The 16,378-nt window shown below is 33.7% G+C and overlaps 1 long non-coding RNA gene across 1 annotated transcript; it reads left to right on the top strand.

Moving 5' to 3' along the window:
• The first annotated feature begins 8,279 nt into the window (after nt 1–8,279).
• On the top strand, nt 8,280–9,990 carry LOC139517659 (uncharacterized). The gene is made up of 2 exons (XR_011663181.1): nt 8,280–8,608; nt 9,918–9,990. It is a non-coding gene; the product is annotated as an uncharacterized lncRNA (long non-coding RNA).
• Nucleotides 9,991–16,378: the final 6,388 nt, after the last annotated feature.

Below are 16,378 nucleotides of genomic sequence, written 5' to 3'. Positions count from 1 at the left end.
TGGTCATAATATCAAAGATGGGGGCAAATTTTATAATAAAAAGTCATGAAGTATTGTCTTTGGGGTCCATATTTAAAGGACACTAGTTTGCTTTACACAAGTTCGTATTCAGCGAGTGTGTTAAGTTTCCGCTGTTCGACAATCATTGTTTCAAGGTTTTTTTTCCATTTGTTTGGATTCTTCAGCTTAATCATGTCGCGGTATCCTAGAGTTTCTCACGCATTGACCTTTTCTAGTAGCATTGTATAAAATGAGTAATGCTGTTGTTTTAGAAATCATTTTTTTTAGTGGAGTTGTATAAAAAGGTAAAATCCCAGAACCTCCGGCGAAAATTCAAAACATAAAGTGCATAATGAAAAGGCAAAATCAAAAGCTCAAACACATAAAACGAATGGACACCAGCTGTCATATTCCTGACTTGGTCAAGGCATTTTATTATGAAGAAAATAGTTGATTAAACCTCGTTTAATAGCTAGCTAAACCTCTCACTTGTATGACAGTGACATAAAATTCCATTATATTGAAAACGACGTGTGATCAAAACGTCAAAACAAACAAACGTAATAGGTAAAAATGTCAAAAATAGGGGCACAGCAGTCAACATTGTGCTATCATCCCAATCACCATACAAACTTACTTTAATTTTTGTTTCATCTATTTTTATTTTTAATTTTTTTCTACACTCCAACATTAATTCATTTATTCCACTGAGCAAGCTTAGTGTCTCCTTCAAGCCATATATATATTTCTAATGACTTATAAAGGATATTTGCATGTTTCAGGGTACTTTAAATAACTGATGATTAATTGCCTATATATTTAAATATATTTTGCATTTAGTAAGTAACACTGTTATCATATATTTGCTCGTGTGTGCTCACAAGTAGCATGCATGTTCCACTATATTGCATTATTTTAAATACAGTTGTTGGGATTGAATTATACCTTGTACATGTAATATGGAGAGAGCTTTTATAGGCTGTGCCTGTTGCTCAATCCTTTTCATATCTTAATGAATAAAATATGTTTAAAATCAAAATCATAAAAACAAACAAATGTGTAAACATACATTTACATTTAGCACAATAATACAATGACGGGGCGTATCAGTACAAAGCCACGTCATATACAACAAGGAAACACAAAAAAGCATATAGACAAAGCATTTTAACAATAAATGAAAGACAAGAATACAAAAAGGATCATAGAACAATAACACAATGACGGGATGATTAAGTACAGAGTCATTTCATCTGTAAATCAAAGCACTGTAAGCGCTGTAGGCAGTTAACCAAAAACCAAGCCAAACATAATTATAAAAACTGTTGCAATGTTGCTTCAATTTTTTTTTTAAAGATTTTTAAAAAGAACAAACATTTAACATTCATATATTGTACATATATGTTCATTTAGTGAATTAATCATTAAGGCAAATAATTCATATTTTGTCAAAGTTTTAAAAAGCAACGCATATATCAAGTATATTTTTTTCATGGTCATGAGTCTGCAGTGATACAAGTTTGCAATGATTGCAGTTCCTCTAGTTGATAGCTAACGTTGGTATTAGTTGACTGTTAGTAGTTCAATTTGACTTTAGTACGAGCTTGGAAAAGTTTGAATGGACTTGCTTCCCTGGAAAGAAAACTGAGTTTATGTTCAACAGTACAAAAGTTATGAGACACAAATCAGACAAATGTTTACTACTACAGGGATCAAAGGTGAGGTGAGGATTTTAATTATCAAAAAAATGATTGTAACATTATATAATGCTGTTACGAAGTCTTCCAAACAAAGCTCCCATAATTATTCATTCCCATGGTCGCCTGAAATTGGACAAGGTCTAGTACACATTGTTTAGGTCTAGCAAAGTGACATGCATGTGACGCCCATGAGATTGACATTGTATGTCATTCAATCTTTTTGAAATGACAAACAAGAATAAATATGGTTTAGTTTAGGAGTTGGTATTTCAATCTTATACAAGTTCTCAAAACACACACAAGAGGGGGTGGGGTGACCCTAGGGACTACCCTTATATTTCATTTAATGTGTTATCTTGTCCCATACATGAATATATATGGTTTGGGGTGGGGATCTTAACCGTTATCAAGTTTTCAAACAAGTGGGGTGGGGTGATCCTAGTGACTTCCCCTATATTTCATTTGATTTGTTATATTGTCCAATACATGAATACATATGGTTGAGGGGTGGGTATCTCATCTGTTTCTAAGTTATCAAACAGGAGTGGGTAGGGTGACCCTAAGGACTCTCCCTATATTTCATTTGATTAGTTCTCATACATGAATATATATGGTTTAATTTAAAGGTGGGGATCTCGATGTTTCCAATTTCTCAATCAGGAGGGGTGGGCTGACTGTAGGGACTCCCCCTATATTTCATTTAATTTAGAGGTGGGGATCCCAAATGTTTCCAAGTTCTTAAACATGGGGGGTAGGGTGACCACAGGGACTTCCATATATTTCATTTGATTTGTTATATAGTCCCATACATGAGTATATATGGTTAAGGGGTGAGGATCTCAAATTTTTCCAAGTTCTCAAACAGGAGGGTGTACAGTGACCATAGGGACCCCCTTATAATTCATTTGATTTGTAATATTGTCCCATACATAAAAATATATTGTTTAAGATTGTTGATCTCGACCGTTATAAATTCTCAAACAGAAAGGGATAGAGTGGCCCCACGAACTCAACCTATATTTCATATGATTTGTTATATTGTCCCATACATTAATATATATGGTTTAGGGGTGGGGATCTCGACCGTTTCCAAGTTCTCAAATAGGAGGGGTGGGGTGACCCGCAGGGAATCCCCCTATATTTCATTTGATTAGTTAAATTGTCCCCTACATGAAGATATATGGTTTAGGGGTGGGGATCTCGACCGTTACCAAGTTCTCGAACAGGAGGGGTGGGGTGACCCCAAGGGACTCCACCTATATTTCATTTGATTATATATATATATTGTTCCATACATGAATAAATATGGTTTAGGGGTGGGGATATCGACTGTTTCCAATTTCTCAATCAGGAGGGGTGGGCTGACTGTAGGGACTCCCCCTATATTTCATTTAATTTAGAGGTGGGGATCCCAAATGTTTCCAAGTTCTTAAACATGAGGGGTAGGGTGACCACAGGGACTTCCATATATTTCATTTGATTTGTTATATAGTCCCATACATGAGTATATATGGTTAAGGGGTGAGGATCTCAAATTTTTCCAAGTTCTCAAACAGGAGGGTGTACAGTGACCATAGGGACCCCCTTATAATTCATTTGATTTGTAATATTGTCCCATACATAAAAATATATTGTTTAAGATTGTTGATCTCGACCGTTATAAATTCTCAAACAGAAAGGGGTAGAGTGGCCCCACGAACTCAACCTATATTTCATATGATTTGTTATATTGTCCCATACATTAATATATATGGTTTAGGGGTGGGGATCTCGACCGTTTCCAAGTTCTCAAATAGGAGGGGTGGGGTGACCCGCAGGGAATCCCCCTATATTTCATTTGATTAGTTAAATTGTCCCCTACATGAAGATATATGGTTTAGGGGTGGGGATCTCGACCGTTACCAAGTTCTCAAACAGGAGGGGTGGGGTGACCCCAAGGGACTCCACCTATATTTCATTTGATTATATATATATATTGTTCCATACATGAATAAATATGGTTTAGGGGTGGGGATATCGACTGTTTCCAAGTTCTAAAACATGGAGGGGTGGGGTGATCCTATGGACTTCCCCTATATTTCATTTGATTAGTTATTTAGTCTCTGACATACATGAATGTATATGGTTGAGGGGTGGGGATCTCATCTGTTTCAAAGTTATCAAACAGGAGGAGGTAGAGTGGCCCAATGGACTCCACCTATATACCATATGATTTGCTTACATTCAGGTATCATATAATATAGTTGCACTATTTGTGCCTGTCCCAAGTCAGGACCCTGTAATTCAGTGGTTGTCGTTTGTTTATGTGTTACATATTTGTTTTTTGTTATTTTTTTTATATAAATAGGGCCGTTAGTTTTCTCGTTTGAATTGTTTTACATTGTCTTATCGGGGCCTTTTATAGCTGACTATAGTGTATGGGCTTTGCTCCTTGTTGAAGGCCGTACGATGACCTATAGTTGTTAATGTCTGTGTCATTTTGGTCTCTTGTGGATAGTTGTCTCATTGGCAATCATACCACATCTTTTTTTTTATATAAGAAACTTCCAGCTATTTTAAATGACCTATCAAAATTGAGAAGAAAAAAATACCCCTTGAAATTGCAGTAATATATTTAACTTTAAAAGCATCTAACATGCATTACCAACATTTATCACTGATAAAGAAAATTTATACTGTTACCAGGAACATATATATTGTCAGATAAACTGTTCCCAGCTGTCACATTGTATTGGATTTTGACATTAAAATTGGTGTACAAAATATTTTCTGCTTTTTCTTTCTTTTACATATATGTTTTGGTTTTCAATTCTAGTGTTTATATTTCTTTACAATGCAAAGATGTATTTTGTCACCTGTCTGGATTTTTTTAGTTAATAGGCAAAACCCGGGATTACCCTTATCCGCTTCCGGAATCGGATCCGATATTGTAATTGTCTTCTCGCGGCAGCCATTTTGTTTTCAATGTTGTTTTTGACAGATAGTGAGATACGATTTTACTCAGATTTACACATTATATGTCGGCGATTTTCTGTGTAAGGCTAGCGGTTGAACAAATTGAACATCGCTGTCATAAATAGTAATAATGAAAATAAGTTTGAGATCGTTTATTAGATCGACACTTTGGTAAACTAAAAACGTTTGCAAAGTTATTTTTTATTTTCTTTCAAGGTCCGTCGGGCATGTCGGGCGTAGCTTCTTCTTCTTTAAGTTTTCCAGTTTTCCATCTGAATAAAGATGATTAATAACTGGTGCATGCGTGGCCTATTTATTAAAAAGAACTAGTTAATATTTTAGTTATATACAAAACGGTGCAGAGAACAGATGTAGTGATTAAAACTATGTACAGGAGTTGAAGATTTTTAGTGGAAGAAGACGTCAAGTCTTCTGAAGACTTAAGGGGCTGACCTTTGGCATTGAGCCTCCGTATGCCGGAGCGTCTTTTTACCACAGAATACCACAGAATACCACAGAACACTAAAAATATACCACAGAACACATATAATATACCACAGAACACTCAAAATATACCACAGAACATAAAAACAAACAAAAAAACAACTAAAATATGCAACATACCATTAAAATAACTTAAAAAATCCATGAACTAATGTTAATTAGACGGGAAATCTAAACTTCATCACCGATCGCAAACCGCATATCGCTAAACAGCGCATTTTGTTTTAATTTTTAATTTTGTTTTATTGTATTAATTGTGACCTTAATATATTATGTCAGTTATTAATGCAACAAATCATATTGAATTAAAGTTTAAATATCAAATATATCTACATTGAACACACCAAACAGGAAAGGAAAGTCTATAACATGACAACTCCGCAAACCACCAAATATATATATTATATATTTTATTCATTTCTTTCTTCTTCTTATATAAAATAGTTTTACTAAAAATAAGACAAGAGACAAATATCAAAATCTAACCGACGGAAAGAGATCGAGGACTTTGACTGATTACTTTAATATTATGAATATATATAAATTCTATTTGAAATGCATAAAGTTCCTTTAGCACGATTTTAATCAATTATCATGCAATATCTTTGAATGGGTTTCCTTTTGACATACTTATATAATTTTATAAAAAAAAAATTTAATAATGCTTGTAAAACAGAAGCCTATGTTATGGTCATTATTAAGAGTAATTAAACAAACACAACCCACTTTATAATGAGGTCTATGTCAAAATTTAAAAAGAACGGATGGCTTCTATAATTCAACCACGCTGTCAAAAGAAATGGAAATTTAAAAGAAGTCCTACATAACTTTTTGTTTTTTTAACGATGTCTCAAGAGAAGTCATTTCACATTTTTGTTCTGTTAGTGACGTCTCAAATCTTGTGTTAGACAATGGAAACGTGAAACCATAAAGTACTGGAATCACAATTTCTTCCTGTAAATGTTATTGGATCATCTTTTACTTCCGACGAAAATAAGTGGACAATATTTTATTTCCTGTTAATATTATTGGTCAAATTTACGATTGGCTCCAAAATTTAAAGATATTGACCAAAGGGTATATATTGATAGAACAAGAAAAAAAATTCAAAAATCTTTCTAAATCTATTATAAAGTTTCAAAGTTAATCAGTAAAGTCAAAATGCCAAAACGCAAAGTTTCGTACCTAAAAAGGTCGATTTTTTGGCCCTGTGGTGACTGCAGACAGAACTGCACCAAGAACTCAGTACAGTGTGACTCTTGCAATTCATGGTACCACTATGACTGTCAACAGTTATCATTACAAGACGTCGATTTCTTGGTAACATCCAGCTGTTCTACGTTCTGTTGTTTGACCTGTTTGAAAGAAGAAGTAGGGTCAACCTACTCTTATTCATCTGGCTTACTTCGTCTTAATTTGGTAATTTTATGTTTTTATATTAAAAAAAATATTGCAATTTTGCACAATTTTTGTAAATTTTGTTTCATACGCTAAATTTCTTAATCTGTTGAATCGGTATAATCTTTTTATTACTTACGCGTGTCAGGATTTGTTAATTCAAAATGTATATAGCACAATTGTTAATTGCGATTTATGATAATTAAGTTATTGATTATCACATTTGACATGGTGGACTTCCAGTTCATTAATCTACGGTCAGCCCTTCATCATTCTGGGGACTACATGCTGGTCAACTCATACAAACAGTACACTATAGCAGATGCCATCTGGAAAACAAAATCAGACGAGGAAAAACGAAAGCTCTTTAATAATTTCCTGCAGGACAGTAAAAAAAGAAAACACGAAAATATCATAACTTCATCCGATGGACTATACTCTGTTGTGAACAAGGCTAAGTCAATAGCCAAGAAACCTATGCAGAGAAAGAGACCAAGAACAGAAAGAGCCGAAAAAAGACATTAATGTATTTATTGAATTGTTTTGTTATTGATGTTATCAAATTAAAATTTTCAACTTAATTTTATATCTCTTTATTATTATTGAAATTTGACCACAGACAAGACTTATCTAAACTAGAATTTTTTCACTTGAAATTTGAGGAAGACACACACACACACACACACACACACACACAAACAAACAAACGTAAATCAGTCTTCGACCTTCAATTTCCAACAAGAAAAAATTATATTGGTACAATTCTATGTGGTTTTCTCGATAATTGGTCTTACATTAATTTTTAGTCTGGTCCCAATTAAAGGCCAAGTCGATTGGGGTCGTAAGGACAATGTGTCGACACTAGATTGAAATTTTTAATTTGTTTGACTAATAAAGTCATATTATAGACATAATTAGCAATAACAACAACTGCAATGTCTGAATTGTTACTATTTAGGAGTTCTGTGGCATATTATATGTGTTCTGTGGTATATTTTTAGTGTTCTGTGGTGTTCTGTGGTAAAAAGACGCTCCCTCCGTATGCCGCATTCGTTTCGTGTATTACAATTTCATAACAACTTAAGATTCCTGACACCGATTTTTACACATGATTAGGCATCTGAATCATTTAATTTGTAAATTCGGATTGAAAAACAATCACTATCGTAAATATGACCCTTTTATTTATGTAAATTATCAGATTTCATCTCATCCACATGAACGTTATTTGTTTACTTGTCACAGGATGTTTTAACTGTAGATATATTTGTATTACGCATGCGTGAATTTGGTATCGGGACAACTCGCCCTGTTTACAAGTTCGCCCTTGAAGTTACGAATTTGCAATCCTGCAGACAAGAAGATTTTGTTTTTTTGTAAATAAAAAGGATATTTCTTATTAAATTGTTGTCTTAATTCATTGTTTTCCTTTGTCATGTGAATTAGATGCCCTTCTACTCCAAATGGTTTGAATCTATTTATAAAATTATTCAAGACTCAGTTGACAAGAGCAATACGTTGCTGTTTGGAGAATGTGATTAAAATCTAAGCTCATAGAAAAAGAAATATAATTGAAACTCAATGTACCTCCTTCTGAAGAATGTATTGCAATATAAATATAAATTCCTTTTGACAAGAGAAATCTGACTTTTGTCAGAAATATTTTTTTCACATGTGCAAAGGTAATCACGTGTGTCGGCCATATTGGTTTGTTTACAACTATGTGAATAGTCTCGATCATCCAGCCGCTTTATTTTTCAAAGTAGAGCGTCTGGATGACAAGTGATATAAAAATGGTAATTTATGACATTCGGAATAGTATCGGCTTTTTTAGCTAGTTTTTAAAGATAATGTCCAAGACGAATAACCAAGAAGTTGGTTATTGACTTCGGAAGAAATTATATTACGATAATACTATTGAAAAGCCCGAGTGTACCGATTGTTGTTTAAAGCTATTTATATTTTGTTTGCGACGACATACAAGTCGTGGAAAACACCAGACAGCATGGCTTCCATGACCGCGAAGGAAAATAACAGCACATCAAACCTTGGTAAGATGATATAACAACACAAACTGTTACTTAAATTTTAATGCAAACTGAAACAACGAGTAGTTATATATTCTTTCATGCATGTCCGTGCTACGTAAGCAAGTTAATAATCATACAATAAATGGCAATTTTTGTATTGACTGGGACCACTCGAACAGTCGTGTGTACGCTATAAATACATTTTGGGGTTGTTAACTTTAAAAATACTTGATGGAAAAGTAATATGACGCCGAAATATGAACTTCATCCAAGATAAGTTTGTTGTATTTATATGTAGTGTATAAAGGAGTTTGCAAAAGTGTGTAAAAAAAAGGGGGGGAAGGAGAGATGCGCAATGTTGTACACATTTGAAGGAGGGAACGCAATTCAAAAACATAAGCAGACGAAAAACAAACAAAGTATATCTAGAAGATGCCACTGATTTTGTACATACACCAAACGGTCAAAATGATTTATGCTCGATTTTTTTTTAAACAAATGCATTTAGCTTATACAAACATTTAAGAAGTGCGACACGTTGTTATGAAAAGTAATTTAAATATACTGTTAGTAAACAAAGTCTGGACTGGTCAACTTAAAAACGAAAAATATTTTTTTGCACTTTTAAGAGGCATTTTTTTCACACTAAAAAAAGTCCTTAAAAGAATACAAATGTTGTCAGTGAATATATACCAATTGGCTATCTAAACCTTGAAACAAAACCATGGCATGAGGAATACACTGTAAATTTGTTTTTGATGTAAAACAAGACAGTAAAACAATAGATGCAGCATCAATGAAAGGAGGTGTCAATGAGGCAGCAACCGGTGAACCCAATGACATACATTACCAAAAGTAGACATCAACATGATTAAGAGGACATCTTGTTGACTTAAACAAAAATTGAGAATAAAAGTACCAAAAGGTCAACATTATACAAGCAAGAACATGCGGTATGAATACCAATGAGACAACTATCCACCCCAAGTTCAAAGGAGGTGGATGAGAGCAAGTATAGGCAACTGCATGTATGGCCTTTAACAATGATAAAAATTCATGCATAATTTTGATAGAGAATACAGACAGGGAATGTGTCAAAGAGACATTAACCCGACAAGAGAGCAGGAAACAACCCAATGCCACCAATGGGTCGTGTCATCACCACAGCGAGATAATCTCGCATCCCGTAGCGGAATTCAGCTTGCACCAAGACATTTCTAAATGTATATTTCTATATGATTTATGTTTTTTTCCAAACATTTTGTTTTTCATATATGCTATGCTGGTGACCAAAAATTAATATGATTTTAACATTTACTTTATTTTGTAGACAAACCAATGATGATTTCGGGACACAGTTGTTATGTGTAAAATGTGAAGAATTAAAAAAAACTATATAAATATTCGAATTTTCATTGTATCATAAACAGCTTCAATTTTATAAGAAAAAAGATTCAAAGATTTTTTTTTAATTACTGCAGCAGCAATCATTATAAATAAATCACAGTATCAAAAATGTTGGGTTAACACTATTTTGACAGCAACCACAAAGCGAAAAAAGGTACACAGACATATATTAAGTAAATGAAACAAACATCAAGAAACACATTGTTGTCAGATATGTCGGAGAATTTTAAAGATTTGTATTAACAAATTAAAAATCATATAAACAATTTAACAGTTTTCATGTTTGCGTTGTATCTCATTGACATGTCTGGCCCTTCTCAGTTAACTATATGGTATGGAGTTTTCTTAATATTGGAGGCCGAGCAGTGATTCTATTTGCGAATATCTATGTCATTTGAACTCTGCTGGGTTGTTGCCTCATTAGCAATCTCCTTATTTTATATAAAGGTTCACATGTACAGGAGAATTCGAAGTTGTTGTTTTTGTGAAGCTGCCCTTTTATACAAAAGTCATGATGGATATTATAATAGTTTGTAGTAGGAGAATACACTTTTCAGTTATTTTTTGTATAAGTTATCATGCAGTATGGGATAAATCCCATTCCACCTTTTCAATGTGATTGATTCAAACATGCATTCAAAGAGTATTGGGTTTCATGAATGACTGGTTAACTTCTGTATTTCTTCATAGACACGGAGACTGGCAAAGTGGTATTGTGTGAAGGTTGGTCCCCAAATGTTTTCTTCCCAAAAGGATTAGGCGATATAGATTATTGGTGAAACATTCAGACTATTCTGTCGTTAGCAATTTTAAGATCAGTTAATTTTGTAAATACAAATTGAGTTGACTCATTGTGTGATCTCACTGATCTGCCAGTGATAAGTTGTTAAACAGGGTTTTTAAATTTTACATTGTAATCTTAGAGTTGTTTTTCTTTCCATAAACGTAACTTGATGTGTGCTTTTCGAGTAAGGTCAGTGCGTCAGATATTTGAAAGATTATTATAAAATGGAAAGCATAAATTATAACAAGAATTTACAGAAATAAGAATGAGACAAAACTAAGAAAAATGGATAAAAATTAAAATTAAGGAATACAGACTAACGTGGCTACAATATACCGACTGTTGGTTGCTTAACGTCAAGTGGCAAATATTTCATGCATGTTCAGGACGATGTGATACAATATAAAGAATAGAGAATATATATAGTGGTGTGCTATAATATAAAAATAGAGAAAAATGGTAGTTTATAGTATGAAGATAAGAGAATATTAAACGTGGTGTGTTAAAATATAAAAATAGATCTTCAAGTTGGGTTGCTTGGTTATCGTCTTGTGGTAAATAATGGTAATGTTCAGGACGAAAAAAAAATAACAATAATTATAAAGATGAGGTCCTAAATTATAGCCCGTTGGGGATACATGTTCGAGAAATTATAACTCGCCAGAAAATTAAGGTATATTGGATTATGTACAACGGTCCACCTACAGATCCCTCTCTTAGCGCACAGAGAGCGTGGTATCCTCTATACACGACCAGTGGCGGATCCAGAACTTGTTATAAGGAGGGCACTATACAGTCATGCTACAGTGTTTCCTTATATGATATAATCAACCAAATTTTTCCCACGAAAAAAAATCATGTCTTTAATTTTTTTTTACATGTGACAAAAATTCAGAAAAAAAGATCGCCGCTAATTACAGTATTTTTTATCGTTCTTTTAAGATTGCCCATCTGCAAGTTGGGCAACAGGATCAGCTACAAGAATGTCAGTTTTAATAGATATACATGTAACGTTACACTGTTTACTGATCTTTACTGTTGTTATTATTTTTTTTTAAAATATAATGGGGATAACGGAAGTGCTATTTATAGATATCTTCTATATTTAATTATTTGTTACGCCCCCTATAAATTTCTGACCAGTCCGGTTAATCACCCCAGACGCTATATATATATGCGTCTGGGTTATCGAGACTACTATGTGAAGAACCATGACCTAAACATAAATAGTCTCTGAAAGCGTAAACTTCAAGCAATACTATTTTATCAATCATGAATATTTTCATAAATTTAAATTTGATTATTTAAAGAAATAAAATTATAACAATTACGATTTTTTATAAGAGATTCTACACAGACATGCTTTAATCTATTTATAGCCAAATTAGTTTACCTGTGTGAAAATGTAAATAATTTGTTTACTAAACAAGTAAAGACAAACTATGGATGGAAGATAATAATTTACATAAATATTTCAGGACATTTAATTGATTTTAATAAATATAGGATTTAAAAACTGCAAGTGGAAACAAATTTATTCATTAGCTACATAATCAGCTGATAATTTTATTTCACAAACATCGTGGTGATGTTATTGATAAAAATCACTCCATCAATCCTCCAGCCCTTTCACATATTAAGCAATAGATCTACTCATTATTGTAGAATATTTAATGAATATACATTCATCGTCTTATTGAATATATCGGGTAATCAGATATTTTTAGCTGACAATCTGGGTATCCCATTGGCCGGAGTCTACTGTACTACCAAAAACATGATAAAGATAGTAAATAGTATTTTTTCACTAATTTATTGACAATTTATTGACATAATACTGGTTGTAACATATTTGATTTTTGTATTTAGGTTGGGACCCCCCACCCCCACCCCCACCCCAATTATGAGTGGTGTCCCTTAAATGAGGGACTGTCCCTAAAATAAGGGGTCATTTTACTTTTGAAAAAAAATAAAGTACATTTTGAAGATTTTTATTAAACTTAAAAGTGGGAAAATTCATATTTGGAACAACTTTTCTAAATGAGGGGTCAAATTATTAAAAAAGATATAAGTTTAGAAACAACAGAAAATTCTTTTGACATGTTTTGACTATTCAGTACTTTATAGATGCATAGTTCTTGGGGTAAAGTTTCATCAAATAATATGAATATAAATGACTTTTTTGGTGCTCATTTTTTACAGTGGGTTATACTGATCTTCCAGTTAGGTTAATCTCATTTGGAGTGTTGTTCCCAACTGGTTAAAGGTCCATCTTTGTGCATAATTTAAAATTGGAAATTTCAACAAGCATCTAATATTCTTACTCTGGAAAATAAACCCTGGTCTGCTAGCTTCATGTATATTTTTTCTACCGAATTAAAACTAGAATCATGCAAACAGACTTAAGAAAAAGGCATGTAAGTTAATCATACAAATATGACACTTTTTCTAGACAATCAAGATCGTGCAAAATACATCGCTAAAAATTGTAACCTTTAAAAAAAAATTTGTGCAGGAAAAACCCATATGGGAATTGGGAACTTTCAAAAGTTGGCGGGTATGTAACGAGCCTTACTTTTTTAAGCTCCATTTGTGGGCAATATGTTTTCTAGTCTGTTCGTCCGTCCTGCTTCTGGTTATAAAGTTTAGGGTCGAGGTAGTTTTTGATGAAGTTGAAATCCAATCAACTTGAAACTTAGTACACATGTGTTCCTTATGATATGATCTTCTTAATTTTACTGCCAAATTAAAGATTTTACCTAATTTTCATAGTCAACTGAACATAGAAAATGATTGTACGGATGGGAAATCCATGTACTTATGACCTTTTCTTGTTTGAAGAAAAAAAAATACATTATAACGATAATGGAACAAAGCAGCCTGGGTTAGTGGGGCTGCTTTTATGGTAATTCAAGTTACCTTTTATTCACCTTCTTCCACTTCAGAGCTATCAGCTCTTTGATTAAATGATAGTGGAGAGAACAGCATATGTAAGCTGATCTCTGAAAGAGTCGACTGCCTGTGTATTTACCACTGCGGTTGGTAAAAGATTCCATTGAGTTATTGTATATGGGGAAAATGAAAATCTGTACGAGTCTTTTGATGTATAAATGTGTCTGAAGGTGTGAAAATAATGTTTTCTGGTTCTTGAGTCTGATGGGATGAGAATTGTGCTAGATGGTATAGCAACAAAATGATGTGTGATCTTGTACATCATGACCAGGCGTGCACGTAGTCTGCGTTGTGTTAAAATATGCCAGTTTAGTGTGTTCAGCATGTTTGATACACTGCTAGTATTATGATACCTGTTGCAGGCATACCGAGCAGCTCTCCTTTGGACCACCTCTATCTTCGAGATAGATTCTGAAGTGTGGGGGCTCCAAACTGAGCAAGAGTATTCGAGTTTGGGACGGACAAGTGCTTGGTATGCCTGGCTCTTGATGTTTTGATTTGATGTTTTAAGGTTTCTTCGAAGGAAGCCTAGAGTTTTTTTGGCTTTCGAGATATTGTCATCTATGTGTTTGTCCCATTTAAGGTTTGATTGTAATGTGATGCCTAAGTATTTAGCAGATGTAACAGTTTCTAAAGTATGATTGTGAAGAGTGTAATTATGTTGTAGAGGTTGGCGTTTAGTTGTGACAGAGAGAACATTACACTTGTCTGGGTGGAAGGCCATCAGCTAGTCCTCTTCCCATTTTGCAGCTGCGTCAAGGTCAGCTTGCAATTTTAGGCAGTCACTCTGGGATTTAACTGGCATGTATATGATACTGTCATCAGCAAATAATCTTAGTTTGCTATGTGTAAGGTAGTCTGGAAGGTCGTTGATATACGCTTAGAATAAGACTGGACCTAAGACAGTACCTTGTGGAACCCCAGAGGTGACTGGGACTGTGCTTGATGATCTTCCATCCAGAACAACTGTCTGAGTTCGATCGGAGAGAAATGCAGAGATCCAGTTTAAAGTGTTTCCATTAATACCAAAATATTGTAAATTGTATAGTAAGTGACGATGCGGTACTTTATCAAAGGCCTTCGCAAAGTCCATTATTACAAGGTCTGTTTCAGTATTTGAGTTGTTTGTGGATTGAAGTTCTTGGATGAAGGAGAGAAGATGTGTCTCGCAAGATCTAGAGCGCCGAAAGCCATGTTGAAGGTCGTACAAGATGTTATTTGATTCGAGATGTTTCATAATATGTGATGTTACTATGTGTTCCATTAACTTGCAGCAAATACAAGTTAATGAGATAGGTCTATAATTGACCGGTTTATGCTTGTCTCCCTTTTTATAACCAAGTAGAAAGTACGACTGCAAAAGTGGAATGTCGCAGACCTCGGACAACCGCTAATTTTAACTCCTGCTTCAAAATTGAAAAGATACGAAAATTTCGTCTTCTAATTCAAAATTGCCGCCAACAGCGTGATCAGTTGAACTTAAATTAATAGACTACTGACGTAGTTGACTACGTATTGACGACAAACAATATTCCTACGACTTGCAATTTGGGAAATCTTAACTACTTGTCTTTAGACATTTACGGCGATTAAATATTTCATACATTTGTTCTTTGACATCTCAGGGGATAATAATCTACATAAGGATTCCTAATGTGCTCTACTTCCTATGTGCAACTTCAAAACTTTTGGGAAAATCGACGATCATTTAAGGTTTTTCTGGTCATATTTTTTGTAATCCAGAATGAAAAGTATGAAAAAACTGTCCAATAAGTTATAAATAACGTAGTAGCCAGCTAGGTGATAACAATGGTACGTATTTCAGCATTTATGGGGTAGAACACAAATCCAGGGTGCTCGCATAAGGCAGCTTAACTGCCTAAAAACAAAACAAACACAAAACGACATACAAACAAAGCATATAAGCAAAAAACAAAAGACATGGATGCAAAAATTACCATAGAAACATTAAAACAATGACGAGAATTATAACTACAGAACCACGTCAAATGGATACCATCAAAAAACAGACAAAACAATATAAGAAAAAAAATATAAACTGACACGTGAAGATGATAAACAACGTCAGTATCCAGAATCTACACTTCAAGACCATCGTGTATTATTTGAGAAGTTGATACGAAATATTTATCAACAAGGTCTTGGTACCTTCCAATGAACTTTTTTTAAGACAAAGGACGAGACGTTCTTTGATAAAACCCTGGTTTATCAACTTTCTACTCAGACACTGGCGACGTTTTATAAAGTCTGAGTATTTGCTACATGCTCTTGGATACCGAATAAGTTGGTATATTGCTACTAAGGTAGGGGAAATTGATAATTTTAAAATCAAAATTGTCTCGTTTGTCATAGATTCTGGTTATGAGATGATATATGACCGTGTATGTCAAATTCAAGGTGCAAGTCTAAAAATATGGCGGAGGAAGCCGTGTCTGCTATTTCTTAAATTTCTAGGCATTAATGGAACCGAATCAGAAAAATTATTGTTTTTAATGGAAAGAACATCATCAATATATCTGAATGTGAAATTAAATGACATGGCTTCTTTGGTCTTCTTGTTTTTGGTATTTTGGTCAATATAATGGACATTTCTTTAGTCGAACATGCATATGAACCTGCAATAAACT

The sequence above is a fragment of the Mytilus edulis genome, chromosome 3 (assembly GCF_963676685.1).
Source record: "Mytilus edulis chromosome 3, xbMytEdul2.2, whole genome shotgun sequence".
Classification (NCBI taxonomy): Eukaryota; Metazoa; Mollusca; class Bivalvia; order Mytilida; family Mytilidae; genus Mytilus; species Mytilus edulis.
This window is presented reverse-complemented; position numbering and strand designations above follow the sequence as displayed.